General features: G+C 43.3%; 3 non-coding genes across 3 annotated transcripts; all 3 read left to right on the top strand.

The window, feature by feature from the left end:
• Positions 1-7,259: 7,259 nt before the first annotated feature.
• TRNAI-AAU (transfer RNA isoleucine (anticodon AAU)) lies at positions 7,260-7,333 on the top strand. Its single transcript has one exon. It is a non-coding gene; the product is annotated as a tRNA-Ile (tRNA).
• Positions 7,334-10,925: 3,592 nt separating this feature from the next.
• On the top strand, positions 10,926-10,999 carry TRNAI-AAU (transfer RNA isoleucine (anticodon AAU)). The gene has a single exon. It is a non-coding gene; the product is annotated as a tRNA-Ile (tRNA).
• A 7,259-nt stretch (positions 11,000-18,258) lies between these two features.
• On the top strand, positions 18,259-18,332 carry TRNAI-AAU (transfer RNA isoleucine (anticodon AAU)). The gene has a single exon. It is a non-coding gene; the product is annotated as a tRNA-Ile (tRNA).
• The last annotated feature ends 1,605 nt before the right edge of the window (positions 18,333-19,937 follow it).

Here is a 19,937-nt window from a genome sequence, read left to right as displayed (position 1 = left end):
GGTTGCATTTTTTCTCTCAACTAAACGCTTTTTTTCTCATTTAATCAAGCTCTTATGAATCCATACACTCTGTTGCTCCAATATACGTTCACTTTCCATTAGTCCTTCTTTTGCCACTGCTGACCAAAGCTCAAGCCGGCAGCGCCAGTAGAACAACACAAGTGCAAGGGATTGTCTCTCCAAGATGGAGACACTGCCTCAGACTATGTCTCGTGAGAGGTGGAGGGAGACCAAGAGCTGATTATTAGATGCGTGGGGATAAGAGGAACATAACTCAGGTGAACAGATTCTGGATAGTGATGCTATAGCTAGGATCAGCAACGTTACAGGGGAAAGGATAGGAAAATAATTAGGTGACAGAAGTATAGAAGTGGCTACAAGGGGGTGTGTCTCTTAAGAGGGCCAAAAGATACACTGAAGGCGAAGGTGAAGTAAAAGAAGAAAGAAAGATCAAAGGAAGTCGACAGTGATTGAGAGAAAACTCACAAAGGCAAATTGAGCAAAAGACAAGGCCTGGGGAGTTAGACTACTTCAATGCAAATTTACGTCGCAGATGAGCATGACAACTGACCCTTGTACAGTGGTGCTGAAACAATTTTCAGTGTGGTGATGCTGCCATCAAAGGGCTTCTGAAAATCCAGGAATCATACAAAGAACAAGTCCTGCGGAATGAGCCACGCACATTCAGAAAGAATGGTGATGCGTTGGTTACTTATTGGTAATCTTCATTAGCCTTAGTCCATTGCGTCCTTGTGACAGTCATTCCAAAGTAAGGTGATGTCACCTTCCAACAGGAAGAAAGAACAGGAGGATCCTTAAATGCTAGCCCCATGCACCCAACCTGGGTGCCAAGCCCTTGCCAAAGGACTGATGGGAAGGTGGGCAGGATGTAATGTTTGTGACAAAGACAAGATGGACTAAGGGTAATGCAGAGTTCAAAACATTGGTACTCAAATGCAAAACAGAAAAATTATTAAGCCATAATGCTTGACAAATGTATGCTCTGAGGACCAAGTAGCCACCCTAGGAATGTCCTAGATTGTTACTCACTGGAATTCAACCCAGGAGGTGGCCATTCCTCTCGTAGACCATCCCTGAACTGGAAGATATTCTAAAAAGCCTTGCAAAGCCAGAAAAATTGACAACTTAATCCACCTACTCAGAGTCATAAAAGTCACCTTCTTGTCTTTTCCAGGCTGTCCAAAAGTCACAAACAAGGAGTCGGTTTTCCTGAACTGCAGAGGCCTAGTGACATAAATGAAAAGAGCTCTTTAAACATCAAGTGTATTCAGAAACTGTTCCTCCGGAGAGGAAGGAGAGGGAATGAAAGAAGGAAGAATTATTTCCTAAGATCTATCAAAAATAGACTTAACCTTTGCAGCAAAGGTAAGGCTAGGCCTTAAAGTTACCATATCTTCCAAAGTATCAAATGAAGAGAGGACAGCATTTTAAGGCTCCCAGCTCCCCAATTGTTCTCAGCAAGGTGATAGGAAATAGGAAAATAACTTTATAGGAAACAATCTTTATGTCTACAGTATCCAGATCCTCAAAGAGATAAAATTGCAAAGCCTATAAAAGAGTAAGAAGATTCTGAGTTGGAGAAAAGGGATTTTTCAACTGGTCTTACAATTGACAAAAGATCAGAACAGTCTAGACACCAAAGACTGTAACATCGACGAAGGTACAGAAAAGTCCCTAAAAACCTTTATCGCAAAGCAATGAGCTTTCAGAGTGGAAAGAGATTCAAGTGAAACCCATTCAGAAGAAAATGCAAAATAGCAGACAAACTACAGGTAGGTGCCAAAAGATCATGAGCTGAACATCACGTCTCAAAAGACTTCCAGTTCTTTGAGTAAGACTTCGAAGTAGAAGGCCTGCTGGAGTGCTGAATTAACTCCACTAAGGAAGAGGAAAGACCCTTTGCTAGCAGTCCAGACTTCTCAACCTCCAAAGCGATAGAGTGAGTTGGAGCAAGAAGGTCAGGGACGACGTTCTGAGAGAGACACACTTGAGCAGTACCCAAGGAGGTAGAAGAGCCAGGGGTTCAGAAGAGGAAACCATGACATCTCTGGCCAATAAGGGCCCACAAGAATAAAGTTCCCTCGCCCCTGCTGAGACTTGAAGAGAACCATCTGGATCAATAAAAAGTGGGGGAATGTATAAAGGAGACTTCTCAGCCACTTTATCACCAATACGTCCACTACCTAGGCTCCTTTTTTCCGGAAGCCTGGATCAGAATCGACAAAGATGAGCATTGTCCTTGTTTGAAAAGAGATCCAGAAAGGGTTTCACAAACTCTCGGCATATCTCTCAAAACAACGACCTGGATAACGTCAACTCCAGCAAATTTGGAAACCTCCAGCTGTCTGCCATCACATTGTCGGTGCCCTTGATGTGTACTGCCGACGTGTGCAACAGGTTGATCTCTGCCCAATAACCCAATTGTTCTGCTATTGCATTGAGGGATTTTGAATGCATGCTTCACTGTTGGTTAATGTAAAAGACAGCTACCTTATTCTCTGTCTTTACTAGCACATTTTTTTGAGACAGATGATGATGGGAAAACTTCAAAGCCCTGAAGATTACCATCAACTCCATCTATTTCCATGACCTCCGACCCTCTAGGAAAGACCACTTGAATCGACAGGATCAGTCCAACACAGTAGCTCTCCAGCCAGGTTTGCTGGCATCTGTTGCGAGGAATTCAGGAGCATCCAGGTGTACTAGTGTCCACTTAGACCAGTGGTCTTCAAACTCTTTAATGCCGCATCCACCCAATGGGAAAAAAAAACATTGGTGCCTCCCCTCTGAATTGTCCACAATTATTCTATTAAATTGACACTGTTTAAATATGTCTAGACCTATTTAAACATTGCAGTTAAGTTCTGTTACTGTTTTAAAAATGCAAACAAATACATGACCCCAAATATACTTTTCTGGTCAGGCCTGCCCTACTAACCAATTGCAGCGTCATGCTCTGCTGAGTAAACTGATCTCACGACAGTGAGGAATGCACAGTCCGGGTTGTGCCAGGCGCACGAAAGCGCGCCTTCTTGTGTTGTAAGTCTCTTCGCGCAAATGCAAACTCAGATTTCCTGCACTGTGGTCGGCAGGAGAGACATGGGAAGGCGCAGTAGGGAAGGCTTGAGCAACGAACCGTTGGCTATGTTTTGTTGTTACTTTGTTGACATGAGCTCAAGTAATTTGAAGCAGAAGGAACGGCCAGACCTAAAAAAAACTCTCTTACCTCCAACGCCGAATAACCACTATAATTATAATATCTCAAAAGCAGCTGGCCTTGTAAACTTAATGACCAAGCAAGCCGATGCATTTTGGGTTTTGTTGTAAAAGAATAAAAATACTATCCATCCTTTCCTTTTTTTCCGGCAACAAGCGATGTTACAAAGATATCACAGCACACAGTGAGATTGAGTGAAAGAAGAGGCACTGAGGTTGGCGTGCAGCACTCCACAGCTCTTGTTATTGTAATCCAGACAGGGGGCGGATGGAGAAAAGTATGAAGGAATTGCGATAGTAAGACCACCTCTTCTATCTATCTGCATTTCATGGAAAAAGGATATCAGTAGTACTCATGGCTGGTTAGCTCAGTTGGTTAGAGCGTGATGTTAATAACGCCAAGGTCACGGGTTCGATCCCAGTACGGGCCAGGTTGCATTTTTTCTCTCAACTAAACTCTTTTTTTCTCATTTAATCAAGCTCTTATAAATCCATACACTCTGTTGCTCCAGTATACGTTCACTTTCCATTAGTCCTTCTTTTGCCACTGCTGACCAAAGCTCAAGCCGGCAGCGCCAGTAGAACAACACAAGTGCAAGGGATTGTCTCTCCAAGATGGAGACACTGCCTCAGACTATGTCTCGTGAGAGGTGGAGGGAGACCAAGAGCTGATTATTAGATGCGTGGGGATAAGAGGAACATAACTCAGGTGAACAGATTCTGGATAGTGATGCTATAGCTAGGATCAGCAACGTTACAGGGGAAATGATTGGAAAATAATTAGGTGACAGAAGTATAGAAGTGGCTACAAGGGGGTGTGTCTCTTAAGAGGGCCGAAAGATACACTGAAGGCGAAGGTGAAGTGAAAGAAGAAAGAAAGATCAAAGGAAGTCGACAGTGATTGAGAGAAAACTCACAAAGGCAAATTGAGCAAAAGACAAGGCCTGGGGAGTTAGACTACTTCAATGCAAATTTACGCCGCAGATGAGCATGACAACTGACCCTTGTACAGTGGTGCTGAAAATTTTTCAGTGTGGGGGTGCTGCCATCAAAGGGCTTCTGAAAATCCAGGAATCATACAAAGAACTAGTCCTGCGGAATGAGCCACGCACATTCAGAAAGAGTGGTGATGCGTTGGTTACTTATTGGTAATCTTCATTAGCCTTAGTCCATTACGTCCTTGTGACAGTCATTACAAAGTAAGGTGATGTCACCTTCCAACAGGAAGAAAGAACAGGAGGATCCTTAAATGCTAGCCCCATGCACCCAACCTGGGTGCCAAGCCCTTGCCAAAGGACTGATGGGAAGGTGGGCAGGATGTAATGTTTGTGACAAAGACAAGATGGACTAAGGGTAATGCAGAGTTCAAAACATTGGTACTCAAATGCAAAACAGAAAAATTATTAAGCCATAATGCTTGACAAATGTATGCTCTGAGGACCAAGTAGCCACCCTAGGAATTTCCTAGATTGTTACTCACTGGAATTCAACCCAGGAGGTGGCCATTCCTCTCGTAGACCATCCCTGAACTGGAAGATATTCTAAAAAGCCTTGCAAAGCCAGAAAAATTGACAACTTAATCCACCTACTCAGAGTCATAAAAGTCACCTTCTTGTCTTTTCCAGGCTGTCCAAAAGTCACAAACAAGGAGTCGGTTTTCCTGAACTGCAGAGGCCTGGTGACATGAATGAAAAGAGCTCTTTAAACATCAAGTGTATTCAGCAAATGTTCCTCTGGAGAGGAAGGAGAGGGAATGAAAGAAGGAAGAATTATTTCCTAAGATCTATCAAAAATAGACTTAACCTTTGCAGCAAAGGTAAGGCTAGGCCTTAAAGTTACCCCATCTTCCAAAGTATCAAATGAAGAGAGGACAGCATTTTAAGGCTCCCAGCTCCCCAATTGTTCTCAGCAAGGTGATAGGAAATAGGAAAATAACTTTATAGGAAACAATCTTTATGTCTACAGTATCCAGATCCTCAAAGAGATAAAATTGCAAAGCCTATAAAAGAGTAGGAAGATTCTGAGTTGGAGAAAAGGGATTTTTCAACTGGTCTTACAATTGACAAAAGATCAGAACAGTCTAGACACCAAAGATTGTAACATCGACGAAGGTACAGAAAAGTCACTAAAAACCTTTATCGCAAAGCAATGAGCTTTCAGAGTGGAAAGAGATTCAAGTGAAACCCATTCAGAAGAAAATGCAAAATAGCAGACAAACTACAGGTAGGTGCCAAAAGATCATGAGCAGAACATCACGTCTCAAAAGACTTCCAGTTCTTTGAGTAAGACTTCGAAGTAGAAGGCCTGCTGGAGTGCTGAATTAACTCCACTAAGGAAGAGGAAAGACCCTTTGCTAGCAGTCCAGACTTCTCAACCTCCAAAGCGATAGAGTGAGTTGGAGCAAGAAGGTCAGGGACGACGTTCTGAGAGAGACACACTTGAGCAGTACCCAAGGAGGTAGAAGAGCCAGGGGTTCAGAAGAGGAAACCATGACATCTCTGGCCAATAAGGGCCCACAAGAATAAGGTTCCCTCCCCCCTGCTGAGACTTGAAGAGAACCATCTGGATCAATAAAAAGTGGGGGAATGTATAAAGGAGACTTCTCAGCCACTTTATCACCAATACGTGCACTACCTAGGCTCCTTGTTCCGGAAGCCTGGATCAGAATCGACAAAGATGAGCATTGTCCTTGTTTGAAAAGAGATCCAGAAAGGGTTTCACAAACTCTCGGCATATGTCTCAAAACAACGACCTGGATAACGTCAACTCCAGCAAATTTGGAAACCTCCAGCTGTCTGCCATCACATTGTCGGTGCCCTTGATGTGTACTGCCGACGTGTGCAACAGGTTGATCTCTGCCCAATAACCCAATTGTTCTGCTATTGCATTGAAGGATTTTGAATGCATTCTTCACTGTTGGTTGATGTAAAAGACAGCTACCTTATTCTCTGTCTTTACTAGCACATTTTTTTGAGACAGATGATGATGGGAAAACTTCAAAGCCCTGTAGATTACCATCAACTCCATCTATTTCCATGACCTCCGACTCTCTAGGAAAGACCACTTGAATCGACAGGATCAGTCCAACACAGTAGCTCTCCAGCCAGGTTTGCTGGCATCTGTTGCGAGGATTCAGGAGCATCCAGGTATATAAGTGTCCACTTAGACCAGTGGTCTTCAAACTCTTTAATGCCGCATCCACCCGATAGGAAAAAAAAACATTGGTGCCTCCCCTCTGAATTGTCCACAATTCTGCTATTAAATTGACACTGTTTAAATATGTCTAGACCTATTTAAACATTGCAGTTAAGTTCTGTTACTGTTTTAAAAATGCAATCAAATACATGACCCCAAATATACTATTCTGGTTAGGCCTGCCCTACTAACCAATTGCAGCGTCATGCTCTGCTGAGTAAACTGATCTCACGACAGTGAGGAATGCACAGGCCGGGTGGTGCCCGGCGCACGAAAGCGCGCCTTCTTGTGTTGTACGTCTCTTCGCGCAAATGCAAACTCAGATTTCCTGCACTGTGGTCGGCAGGAGAGACATGGGAAGGCGCAGTAGGGAAGGCTTGAGCAACGAACCGTTGGCTATGTTTTGTTGTTACTTTGTTGACATGAGCTCAAGTAATTTGAAGCAGAAGGAACGGCCAGACGTAAAAAAAACTCTCTTACCTCCAACGCCGAATAACCACTATAATTATAATATCTCAAAAGCAGCTGGCCTTGTAAACTTAATGACCAAGCAAGCCGATGCATTTTGGGTTTTGTTGTAAAAGAATAAAAATACTATCCATCCTTTCCTTTTTTTCTGGCAACAAGCGATGTTACAAAGATATCACAGCACACAGTGAGATTGAGTGAAAGAAGAGGCACTGAGGCTGGCGTGCAGCACTCCACAGCTCTTGTTATTGTAATCCAGACAGGGGGCGGAAGGAGAAAAGTATGAAGGAATTGCGATAGTAAGACGAACTCTTCTATCTATCTGCATTTCATGGAAAAAGGATATCTGTAGTACTCATGGCCGGTTAGCTCAGTTGGTTAGAGCGTGGTGCTAATAACGCCAAGGTCGCGGGTTCGATCCCCGTACGGGCCAGGTTGCATTTTTTCTCTCAACTAAACTCTTTTTTTATCATTTAATCAAGCTCTTATAAATCCATACACTCTGTTGCTCCAGTATACGTTCACTTTCCATTAGTCCTTCTTTTGCCACTGCTGACCAAAGCTCAAGCCGGCAGCGCCAGTAGAACAACACAAGTGCAAGGGATTGTCTCTCCAAGATGGAGACACTGCCTCAGACTATGTCTCGTGAGAGGTGGAGGGAGACCAAGAGCTGATTATTAGATGCGTGGTATAAGAGGAACATAACTCAGGTGAACAGATTCTGGATAGTGATGCTATAGCTAGGATCAGCAACGTTACAGGGGAAAGGATAGGAAAATAATTAGGTGACAGAAGTATAGAAGTGGCTACCATGGGGTGTGTCTCTTAAGAGGGCCGAAAGATACACTGAAGGCGAAGGTGAAGTAAAAGAAGAAAGAAAGATCAAAGGAAGTCGACAGTGATTGAGAGAAAACTCACAAAGGCAAATTGAGCAAAAGACAAGGCCTGGGGAGTTAGACTACTTCAATGCAAATTTACGCCGCAGATGAGCATGACAACTGACCCTTGTACAGTGGTGCTGAAACAATTTTCAGTGTGGGGGTGCTGCCATCAAAGGGCTTCTGAAAATCCAGGAATCATACAAAGAAGAAGTCCTGCGGAATGAGCCACGCACATTCAGAAAGAATGGTGATGCGTTGGTTACTTATTGGTAATCTTCATTAGCCTTAGTCCATTGCGTCCTTGTGACAGTCATTCCAAAGTAAGGTGATGTCACCTTCCAACAGGAAGAAATAACAGGAGGATCCTTAAATGCTAGCCCCATGCACCCAACCTGGGTGCCAAGCCCTTGCCAAAGAACTGATGGGAAGGTGGGCAGGATGTAATGTTTGTGACAAAGACAAGATGGACTAAGGGTAATGCAGAGTTCAAAACATTGGTACTCAAATGCAAAACAGAAAAATTATTAAGCCATAATGCTTGACAAATGTATGCTCTGAGGACCAAGTAGCCACCCTAGGAATTTCCTAGATTGTTACTCACTGGAATTCAACCCAGGAGGTGGCCATTCCTCTCGTAGACCATCCCTGAACTGGAAGATATTCTAAAAAGCCTTGCAAAGCCAGAAAAATTGACAACTTAATCCACCTACTCAGAGTCATAAAAGTCACCTTCTTGTCTTTTCCAGGCTGTCCAAAAGTCACAAACAAGGAGTCGGTTTTCCTGAACTGCAGAGGCCTAGTGACATAAATGAAAAGAGCTCTTTAAACATCAAGTGTATTCAGAAAATGTTCCTCCGGAGAGGAAGGAGAGGGAATGAAAGAAGGAAGAATTATTTCCTAAGATCTATCAAAAATAGACTTAACCTTTGCAGCAAAGGTAAGGCTAGGCCTTAAAGTTACCATATCTTCCAAAGTATCAAATGAAGAGAGGACAGCATTTTAAGGCTCCCAGCTCCCCAATTGTTCTCAGCAAGGTGATAGGAAATAGGAAAATAACTTTATAGGAAACAATCTTTATGTCTACAGTATCCAGATCCTCAAAGAGATAAAATTGCAAAGCCTATAAAAGAGTAAGAAGATTCTGAGTTGGAGAAAAGGGATTTTTCAACTGGTCTTACAATTGACAAAAGATCAGAACAGTCTAGACACCAAAGACTGTAACATCGACGAAGGTACAGAAAAGTCCCTAAAAACCTTTATCGCAAAGCAATGAGCTTTCAGAGTGGAAAGAGATTCAAGTGAAACCCATTCAGAAGAAAATGCAAAATAGCAGACAAACTACAGGTAGGTGCCAAAAGATCATGAGCTGAACATCACGTCTCAAAAGACTTCCAGTTCTTTGAGTAAGACTTCGAAGTAGAAGGCCTGCTGGAGTGCTGAATTAACTCCACTAAGGAAGAGGAAAGACCCTTTGCTAGCAGTCCAGACTTCTCAACCTCCAAAGCGATAGAGTGAGTTGGAGCAAGAAGGTCAGGGACGACATTCTGAGAGAGACACACTTGAGCAGTACCCAAGGAGGTAGAAGAGCCAGGGGTTCAGAAGAGGAAACCATGACATCTCTGGCCAATAAGGGCCCACAAGAATAAAGTTCCCTCGCCCCTGCTGAGACTTGAAGAGAACCATCTGGATCAATAAAAAGTGGGGGAATGTATAAAGGAGACTTCTCAGCCACTTTATCACCAATACGTCCACTACCTAGGCTCCTTGTTCCGGAAGCCTGGATCAGAATCGACAAAGATGAGCATTGTCCTTGTTTGAAAAGAGATCCAGAAAGGGTTTCACAAACTCTCGGCATATCTCTCAAAACAACGACCTGGATAACGTCAACTCCAGCAAATTTGGAAACCTCCAGCTGTCTGCCATCACATTGTCGGTGCCCTTGATGTGTACTGCCGACGTGTGCAACAGGTTGATCTCTGCCCAATAACCCAATTGTTCTGCTATTGCATTGAGGGATTTTGAATGCATGCTTCACTGTTGGTTAATGTAAAAGACAGCTACCTTATTCTCTGTCTTTACTAGCACATTTTTTTGAGACAGATGATGATGGGAAAACTTCAAAGCCCTGAAGATTACCATCAACTCCATCTATTTCCATGACCTCCGACCCTCTAGGAAAGACCACTTGAATCGACAGGATCAGTCCAACACAGTAGCTCTCCAGCCAGGTTTGCTGGCATCTGTTGCGAGGAATTCAGGAGCATCCAGGTGTACTAGTGTCCACTTAGACCAGTGGTCTTCAAACTCTTTAATGCCGCATCCACCCAATGGGAAAAAAAAACATTGGTGCCTCCCCTCTGAATTGTCCACAATTATTCTATTAAATTGACACTGTTTAAATATGTCTAGACCTATTTAAACATTGCAGTTAAGTTCTGTTACTGTTTTAAAAATGCAATCAAATACATGACCCCAAATATACTTTTCTGGTCAGGCCTGCCCTACTAACCAATTGCAGCGTCATGCTCTGCTGAGTAAACTGATCTCACGACAGTGAGGAATGCACAGGCCGGGTGGTGCCCGGCGCACGAAAGCGCGCCTTCTTGTGATGTACGTCTCTTCGCGCAAATGCAAACTCAGATTTCCTGCACTGTGGTCGGCAGGAGAGACATGGGAAGGCGCAGTAGGGAAGGCTTGAGCAACGAACCGTTGGCTATGTTTTGTTGTTACTTTGTTGACATGAGCTCAAGTAATTTGAAGCAGAAGGAACGGCCAGACCTAAAAAAAACTCTCTTACCTCCAACGCCGAATAACCACTATAATTATAATATCTCAAAAGCAGCTGGCCTTGTAAACTTAATGACCAAGCAAGCCGATGCATTTTGGGTTTTGTTGTAAAAGAATAAAAATACTATCCATCCTTTCCTTTTTTTCCGGCAACAAGCGATGTTACAAAGATATCACAGCACACAGTGAGATTGAGTGAAAGAAGAGGCACTGAGGCTGGCGTGCAGCACTCCACAGCTCTTGTTATTGTAATCCAGACAGGGGGCGGAAGGAGAAAAGTATGAAGGAATTGCGATAGTAAGACGAACTCTTCTATCTATCTGCATTTCATGGAAAAAGGATATCTGTAGTACTCATGGGCGGTTAGCTCAGTTGGTTAGAGCGTGGTGCTAATAACGCCAAGGTCGCGGGTTCGATCCCCGTACGGGCCAAGTTGCATTTTTTCTCTCAACTAAACTCTTTTTTTCTCATTTAATCAAGCTCTTATAAATCCATACACTCTGTTGCTCCAGTATACGTTCACTTTCCATTAGTCCTTCTTTTGCCACTGCTGACCAAAGCTCAAGCCGGCAGCGCCAGTAGAACAACACAAGTGCAAGGGATTGTCTCTCCAAGATGGAGACACTGCCTCAGACTATGTCTCGTGAGAGGTGGAGGGAGACCAAGAGCTGATTATTAGATGCGTGGGGATAAGAGGAACATAACTCAGGTGAACAGATTCTGGATAGTGATGCTATAGCTAGGATCAGCAACGTTACAGGGGAAAGGATAGGAAAATAATTAATTGACTGAAGTATAGAAGTGGCTACAAGGGGGTGTGTCTCTTAAGAGGGCCGAAAGATACACTGAAGGCGAAGGTGAAGTAAAAGAAGAAAGAAAGATCAAAGGAAGTCGACAGTGATTGAGAGAAAACTCACAAAGGCAAATTGAGCAAAAGACAAGGCCTGGGGAGTTAGACTACTTCAATGCAAATTTACGCCGCAGATGAGCATGACAACTGACCCGTGTACAGTGGTGCTGAAACAATTTTCAGTGTGGGGGTGCTGCCATCAAAGGGCTTCTGAAAATCCAGGAATCATACAAAGAAGAAGTCCTGCGGAATGAGCCACGCACATTCAGAAAGAATGGTGATGCGTTGGTTACTTATTGGTAATCTTCATTAGCCTTAGTCCATTGCGTCCTTGTGACAGTCATTCCAAAGTAAGGTGATGTCACCTTCCAACAGGAAGAAAGAACAGGAGGATCCTTAAATGCTAGCCCCATGCACCCAACCTGGGTGCCAAGCCCTTGCCAAAGGACTGATGGGAAGGTGGGCAGGATGTAATGTTTGTGACAAAGACAATATGGACTAAGGGTAATGCAGAGTTCAAAACATTGGTACTCAAATGCAAAACAGAAAAATTATTAAGCCATAATGCTTGACAAATGTATGCTCTGAGGACCAAGTAGCCACCCTAGGAATTTCCTAGATTGTTACTCACTGGAATTCAACCCAGGAGGTGGCCATTCCTCTCGTAGACCATCCCTGAACTGGAAGATATTCTAAAAAGCCTTGCAAAGCCAGAAAAATTGACAACTTAATCCACCTACTCAGAGTCATAAAAGTCACCTTCTTGTCTTTTCCATGCTGTCCAAAAGTCACAAACAAGGAGTCGGTTTTCCTGAACTGCAGAGGCCTGGTGACATAAATGAAAAGAGCTCTTTAAACATCAAGTGTATTCAGAAAATGTTCCTCCGGAGAGGAAGGAGAGGGAATGAAAGAAGGAAGAATTATTTCCTAAGATCTATCAAAAATAGACTTAACCTTTGCAGCAAAGGTAAGGCTAGGCCTTAAAGTTACCATATCTTCCAAAGTATCAAATGAAGAGAGGACAGCATTTTAAGGCTCCCAGCTCCCCAATTGTTCTCAGCAAGGTGATAGGAAATAGGAAAATAACTTTATAGGAAACAATCTTTATGTCTACAGTATCCAGATCCTCAAAGAGATAAAATTGCAAAGCCTATAAAAGAGTAAGAAGATTCTGAGTTGGAGAAAAGGGATTTTTCAACTGGTCTTACAATTGACAAAAGATCAGAACAGTCTAGACACCAAAGACTGTAACATCGACGAAGGTACAGAAAAGTCCCTAAAAACCTTTATCGCAAAGCAATGAGCTTTCAGAGTGGAAAGAGATTCAAGTGAAACCCATTCAGAAGAAAATGCAAAATAGCAGACAAACTACAGGTAGGTGCCAAAAGATCATGAGCAGAACATCACGTCTCAAAAGACTTCCAGTTCTTTGAGTAAGACTTCGAAGTAGAAGGCCTGCTGGAGTGCTGAATTAACTCCACTAAGGAAGAGGAAAGACCCTTTGCTAGCAGTCCAGACTTCTCAACCTCCAAAGCGATAGAGTGAGTTGGAGCAAGAAGGTCAGGGACGACGTTCTGAGAGAGACACACTTGAGCAGTACCCAAGGAGGTAGAAGAGCCAGGGGTTCAGAAGAGCATAACATGACATCTCTGGCCAATAAGGGCCCACAAGAATAAGGTTCCCTCCCCCCTGCTGAGACTTGAAGAGAACCATCTGGATCAATAAAAAGTGGGGGAATGTATAAAGGAGACTTCTCAGCCACTTTATCACCAATACGTCCACTACCTAGGCTTCTTGTTCCGGAAGCCTGGATCAGAATCGACAAAGATGAGCATTGTCCTTGTTTGAAAAGAGATCCAGAAAGGGTTTCACAAACTCTCGGCATATCTCTCAAAACAACGACCTGGATAACGTCAACTCCAGCAAATTTGGAAACCTCCAGCTGTCTGCCATCACATTGTCGGTGCCCTTGATGTGTACTGCCGACGTGTGCAACAGGTTGATCTCTGCCCAATAACCCAATTGTTCTGCTATTGCATTGAGGGATTTTGAATGCATGCTTCACTGTTGGTTAATGTAAAAGACAGCTACCTTATTCTCTGTCTTTACTAGCACATTTTTTTGAGACAGATGATGATGGGAAAACTTCAAAGCCCTGAAGATTACCATCAACTCCATCTATTTCCATGACCTCCGACTCTCTAGGAAAGACCACTTGAATCGACAGGATCAGTCCAACACAGTAGCTCTCCAGTCAGGTTTGCTGGCATCTGTTGCGAGGAATTCAGGAGCATCCAGGTGTATTAGTGTCCACTTAGACCAGTGGTCTTCAAACTCTTTAATGCCGCATCCACCCAATGGGAAAAAAAAACATTGGTGCCTCCCCTCTGAATTGTCCACAATTCTTCTATTAAATTGACACTGTTTAAATATGTCTAGACCTATTTAAACATTGCAGTTAAGTTCTGTTACTGTTTTAAAAATGCAATCAAATACAGGACCCCAAATATACTATTCTGGTCAGGCCTGCCCTACTAACCAATTGCAGCGTCATGCTCTGCTGAGTAAACTGATCTCACGACAGTGAGGAATGCACAGGCCGGGTGGTGCCCGGCGCACAAAAGCGCGCCTTCTTGTGTTGTACGTCTCTTCGCGCAAATGCAAACTCAGATTTCCTGCACTGTGGTCGGCAGGAGAGACATGGGAAGGGGCAGTAGGGAAGGCTTGAGCAACGAACCGTTGGCTATGTTTTGTTGTTACTTTGTTGACATGAGCTCAAGTAATTTGAAGCAGAAGGAACGGCCAGACCTAAAAAAAACTCTCTTACCTCCAACGCCGAATAACCACTATAATTATAATATCTCAAAAGCAGCTGGCCTTGTAAACTTAATGAGCAAGCAAGCCGATGCATTTTGGGTTTGGTTGTAAAAGAATAAAAATACTATCCATCCTTTCCTTTTTTTCCGGCAACAAGCGATGTTACAAAGATATCACAGCACACAGTGAGATTGAGTGAAAGAAGAGGCACTGAGGCTGGCGTGCAGCACTCTACAGCTCTTGTTATTGTAATCCAGACAGGGGGCGGAAGGAGAAAAATATGAAGGAATTGCGATAGTGTGACCAACTCTACTATCTATCTGCATTACATGGAAAAAGGATATCTTTAGTACTCATGGCCGGTTAGTTCAGTTGGTTAGAGCGTGGTGCTAATAATGCCAAGGTCGTCGGTTCGATCCCCGTACGGGCCAGGTTGCATTTTTTCTCTCAACTAAACTCTTTTTTTCTCATTTAATCAAGCTCTTATAAATCCATACACTCTGTTGCTCCAGTATACGTTCACTTTCCATTAGTCCTTCTTTTGCCACTGCTGACCAAAGCTCAAGCCGGCAGTGCCAGTAGAACAACACAAGTGCAAGGGATTGTCTCTCCAAGATGGAGACACTGCCTCAGACTATGTCTCGTGAGAGGTGGAGGGAGACCAAGAGCTGATTATTAGATGCGTGGGGATAAGAGGAACATAACTCAGGTGAACAGATTCTGGATAGTGATGCTATAGCTAGGATCAGCAACGTTACAGGGGAAAGGATAGGAAAATAATTAGGTGACAGAAGTATAGAAGTGGCTACAAGGGGGTGTGTCTCTTAAGAGGGCCGAAAGATACACTGAAGGCGAAGGTGAAGTAAAAGAAGAAAGAAAGATCAAAGGAAGTCGACAGTGATTGAGTGAAAACTCACAAAGGCAAATTGAGCAAAAGACAAGGCCTGGGGAGTTAGACTACTTCAATGCAAATTTACGCCGCAGATGAGCATGACAACTAACCCTTGTACAGTGGTGCTGAAACAATTTTCAGTGTGGGGGTGCTGCCATCAAAGGGCTTCTGAAAATCCAGGAATCATACAAAGAATAAGTCCTGCGGAATGAGCCACGCACATTCAGAAAGAATGGTGATGCGTTGGTTACTTATTGGTAATCTTCATTAGCCTTAGTCCATTGCGTCCTTGTGACAGTCATTACAAAGTAAGGTGATGTCACCTTCCAACAGGAAGAAAGAACAGGAGGATCCTTAAATGCTAGCCCCATGCACCCAACCTGGGTGCCAAGCCCTTGCCAAAGGACTGATGGGAAGGTGGGCAGGATGTAATGTTTGTGACAAAGACAAGATGGACTAAGGGTAATGCAGAGTTCAAAACATTGGTACTCAAATGCAAAACAGAAAAATTATTAAGCCATAATGCTTGACAAATGTATGCTCTGAGGACCAAGTAGCCACCCTAGGAATTTCCTAGATTGTTACTCACTGGAATTCAACCCAGGAGGTGGCCATTCCTCTCGTAGACCATCCCTGAACTGGAAGATATTCTAAAAAGCCTTGCAAAGCCAGAAAAATTGACAACTTAATCCACCTACTCAGAGTCATAAAAGTCACCTTCTTGTCTTTTCCAGGCTGTCCAAAAGTCACAAACAAGGAGTCGGTTTTCCTGAACTGCAGAGGCCTGGTGACATAAATGAAAAGAGCTCTTTAAACATCAAGTGTATTCAGAAAATGTTCCTCCGGAGAGGAAGGAGAGGGAATGAAAGAAGGAAGAATTATTTCCTAAGATCTATCAAAAATAGACTTAACCTTTGCAGCAAAGGTAAGGCTAGGCCTTAAAGTTAAAATATCTTCCAAAGTATCAAATGAAGAGAGGACAGCATTTTAAGGCTCCCAGCTCCCCAATTGTTCTCAGCAAGGTGATAGGAAATAGGAAAATAACTTTATAGGAAACAATCTTTATGTCTACAGTATCCAGATCCTCAAATAGATAAAATTGCAAAGCCTATAAAAGAGTAAGAAGATTCTGAGTTGGAGAAAAGGGATTTTTCAACTGGTCTTACAATTGACAAAAGATCAGAACAGTCTAGACACCAAAGACTGTAACATCGACGAAGGTACAGAAAAGTCCCTAAAAACCTTTATCGCAAAGCAATGAGCTTTCAGAGTGGAAAGAGATTCAAGTGAAACCCATTCAGAAGAAAATGCAAAATAGCAGACAAACTACAGGTAGGTGCCAAAAGATCATGAGCTGAACATCACGTCTCAAAAGACTTCCAGTTCTTTGAGTAAGACTTCGAAGTAGAAGGCCTGCTGGAGTGCTGAATTAACTCCACTAAGGAAGAGGAAAGACCCTTTGCTAGCAGTCCAGACTTCTCAACCTCCAAAGCGATAGAGTGAGTTGGAGCAAGAAGGTCAGGGACGACGTTCTGAGAGAGACACACTTGAGCAGTACCCAAGGAAGTAGAAGAGCCAGGGGTTCAGAAGAGGAAACCATGACATCTCTGGCCAATAAGGGCCCACAAGAATAAGGTTCCCTCCCCCCTGCTGAGACTTGAAGAGAACCATCTGGATCAATAAAAAGTGGGGGAATGTATAAAGGAGACTTCTCAGTCACTTTATCACCAATACGTCCACTATCTAGGCTCCTTGTTCCGGAAGCCTGGATCAGAATCGACAAAGATGAGCATTGTCCTTGTTTGAAAAGAGATCCAGAAAGGGTTTCACAAACTCTCGGCATATCTCTCAAAACAACGACCTGGATAACGTCAACTCCAGCAAATTTGGAAACCTCCAGCTGTCTGCCATCACATTGTCGGTGCCCTTGATGTGTACTGCCGACGTGTGCAACAGGTTGATCTCTGCCCAATAACCCAATTGTTCTGCTATTGCATTGAACGATTTTGAATGCATGCTTCACTGTTGGTTAATGTAAAAGACAGCTACCTTATTCTCTGTCTTTACTAGCACATTTTTTTGAGACAGATGATGATGGGAAAACTTCAAAGCCCTGTAGATTACCATCAACTCCATCTATTTCCATGACCTCCGACTCTCTAGGAAAGACCACTTGAATCGACAGGATCAGTCCAACACAGTAGCTCTCCAGCCTGGTTTGCTGGCATCTGTTGCGAGAATTCAGGAGCATCCAGGTATATTAGTGTCCACTTAGACCAGTGGTCTTCAAACTCTTTAATGCCGCATCCACCCAATGGGAAAAAAAAACATTGGTGCCTCCCCTCTGAATTGTCCACAATTCTGCTATTAAATTGACACTGTTTAAATATGTCTAGACCTATTTAAACATTGCAGTTAAGTTCTGTTACTGTTTTAAAAATGCAATCAAATACATGACCCCAAATATACTATTCTGGTTAGGCCTGCCCTACTAACCAATTGCAGCGTCATGCTCTGCTGAGTAAACTGATCTCACGACAGTGAGGAATGCACAGGCCGGGTGGTGCCCGGCGCACAAAAGCGCGCCTTCTTGTGTTGTACGTCTCTTCGCGCAAATGCAAACTCAGATTTCCTGCACTGTGGTCGGCAGGAGAGACATGGGAAGGCGCAGTAGGGAAGGCTTGAGCAACGAACCGTTGGCTATGTTTTGTTGTTACTTTGTTGACATGAGCTCAAGTAATTTGAAGCAGAAGGAACGTCCAGACCTAAAAAAAACTCTCTTACCTCCAACGCCGAATAACCACTATAATTATAATATCTCAAAAGCAGCTGGCCTTGTAAACTTAATGACAAAGCAAGCCGATGCATTTTGGGTTTTGTTGTAAAAGAATAAAAATACTATCCATCCTTTCCTTTTTTTCCGGCAACAAGCGATGTTACAAAGATATCACAGCACACAGTGAGATTGAGTGAAAGAAGAGGCACTGAGGCTGGCGTGCAGCACTCCACAGCTCTTGTTATTGTAATCCAGACAGGGGGCGGAAGGAGAAAAGTATGAAGGAATTGCGATAGTGAGACCACCTCTTCTATCTATCTGCATTACATGGAAAAAGGATATCTTTAGTACTCATGGCCGGTTAGCTCAGTTGGTTAGAGCGTGGTGCTAATAATGCCAAGGTTGCGGGTTCGATCCCCGTATGGGCCAGGTTGCATTATTTTCTCTCAACTAAACTCTTTTTTTCTCATTTAATCAAGCTCTTATAAATCCATACACTCTGTTGCTCCAGTATACGTTCACTTTCCATTAGTCCTTCTTTTGCCACTGCTGACCAAAGCTCAAGCCGGCAGCGCCAGTAGAACAACACAAGTGCAAGGGATTGTCTCTCCAAGATGGAGACACTGCCTCAGACTATGTCTCGTGAGAGGTGGAGGGAGACCAAGAGCTGATTATTAGATGCGTGGGGATAAGAGGAACATAACTCAGGTGAACAGATTCTGGATAGTGATGCTATAGCTAGGATCAGCAACGTTACAGGGGAAAGGATAGGAAAATAATTAGGTGACAGGAGTATAGATGTGGCTACAAGGGGGTGTGTCTCTTAAGAGGGCCGAAAGATACACTGAAGGCGAAGTTGAAGTGAAAGAAGAAAGAAAGATCAAAGGAAGTCGACAGTGATTGAGAGAAAACTCACAAAGGCAAATTGAGCAAAAGACAAGGCCTGGGGAGTTAGACTACTTCAATGCAAATTTACACCGCAGATGAGCATGACAACTGACCCTTGTACAGTGGTGCTGAAACAATTTTCAGTGTGGGGGTGCTGCCATCAAAGGGCTTCTGAAAATCCAGGAATCATACAAAGAACTAGTGCTGCGGAATGAGCCACGCACATTCAGAAAGAGTGGTGATGCGTTGGTTACTTATTGGTAATCTTCATTAGCCTTAGTCCATTGCGTCCTTGTGACAGTCATTACAAAGTAAGGTGATGTCACCTTCCAACAGGAAGAAAGAACAGGAGGATCCTTAAATGCTAGCCCCATGCACAAAGCCTGGGTGCCAAGCCCTTGCCAAAGGACTGATGGGAAGGTGGGCAGGATGTAATGTTTGTGACAAAGACAAGATGGACTAAGGGTAATGCAGAGTTCAAAACATTGGTACTCAAATGCAAAACAGAAAAATTATTAAGCCATAATGCTTGACAAATGTATGCTCTGAGGACCAAGTAGCCACCCTAGGAATTTCCTAGATTGTTACTCACTGGAATTCAACCCAGGAGGTGGCCATTCCTCTCGTAGACCATCCCTGAACTGGAAGATATTCTAAAAAGCCTTGCAAAGCCAGAAAAATTGACAACTTAATCCACCTACTCAGAGTCATAAAAGTCACCTTCTTGTCTTTTCCAGGCTGTCCAAAAGTCACAAACAAGGAGTCGGTTTTCCTGAACTGCAGAGGCCTGGTGACATGAAAGAAAAGAGCTCTTTAAACATCAAGTGTATTCAGCAAATGTTCCTACGGAGAGGAAGGAGAGGGAATGAAAGAAGGAAGAATTATTTCCTAAGATCTATCAAAAATAGACTTAACCTTAGCAGCAAAGGTAAGGCTAGGCCTTAAAGTTACCATATCTTCCAAAGTATCAAATGAAGAGAGGACAGCATTTTAAGGCTCCCAGCTCCCCAATTGTTCTCAGCAAGGTGATAGGAAATAGGAAAATAACTTTATAGGAAACAATCTTTATGTCTACAGTATCCAGATCCTCAAAGAGATAAAATTGCAAAGCCTATAAAAGAGTAGGAAGATTCTGAGTTGGAGAAA

Source organism: Pleurodeles waltl, chromosome 12 (assembly GCF_031143425.1).
Source record: "Pleurodeles waltl isolate 20211129_DDA chromosome 12, aPleWal1.hap1.20221129, whole genome shotgun sequence".
Taxonomy (NCBI): domain Eukaryota; kingdom Metazoa; phylum Chordata; class Amphibia; order Caudata; family Salamandridae; genus Pleurodeles; species Pleurodeles waltl.
Note: the sequence above shows the minus strand (reverse complement) of the source record. Positions and strands in the feature narration are given on the sequence as shown.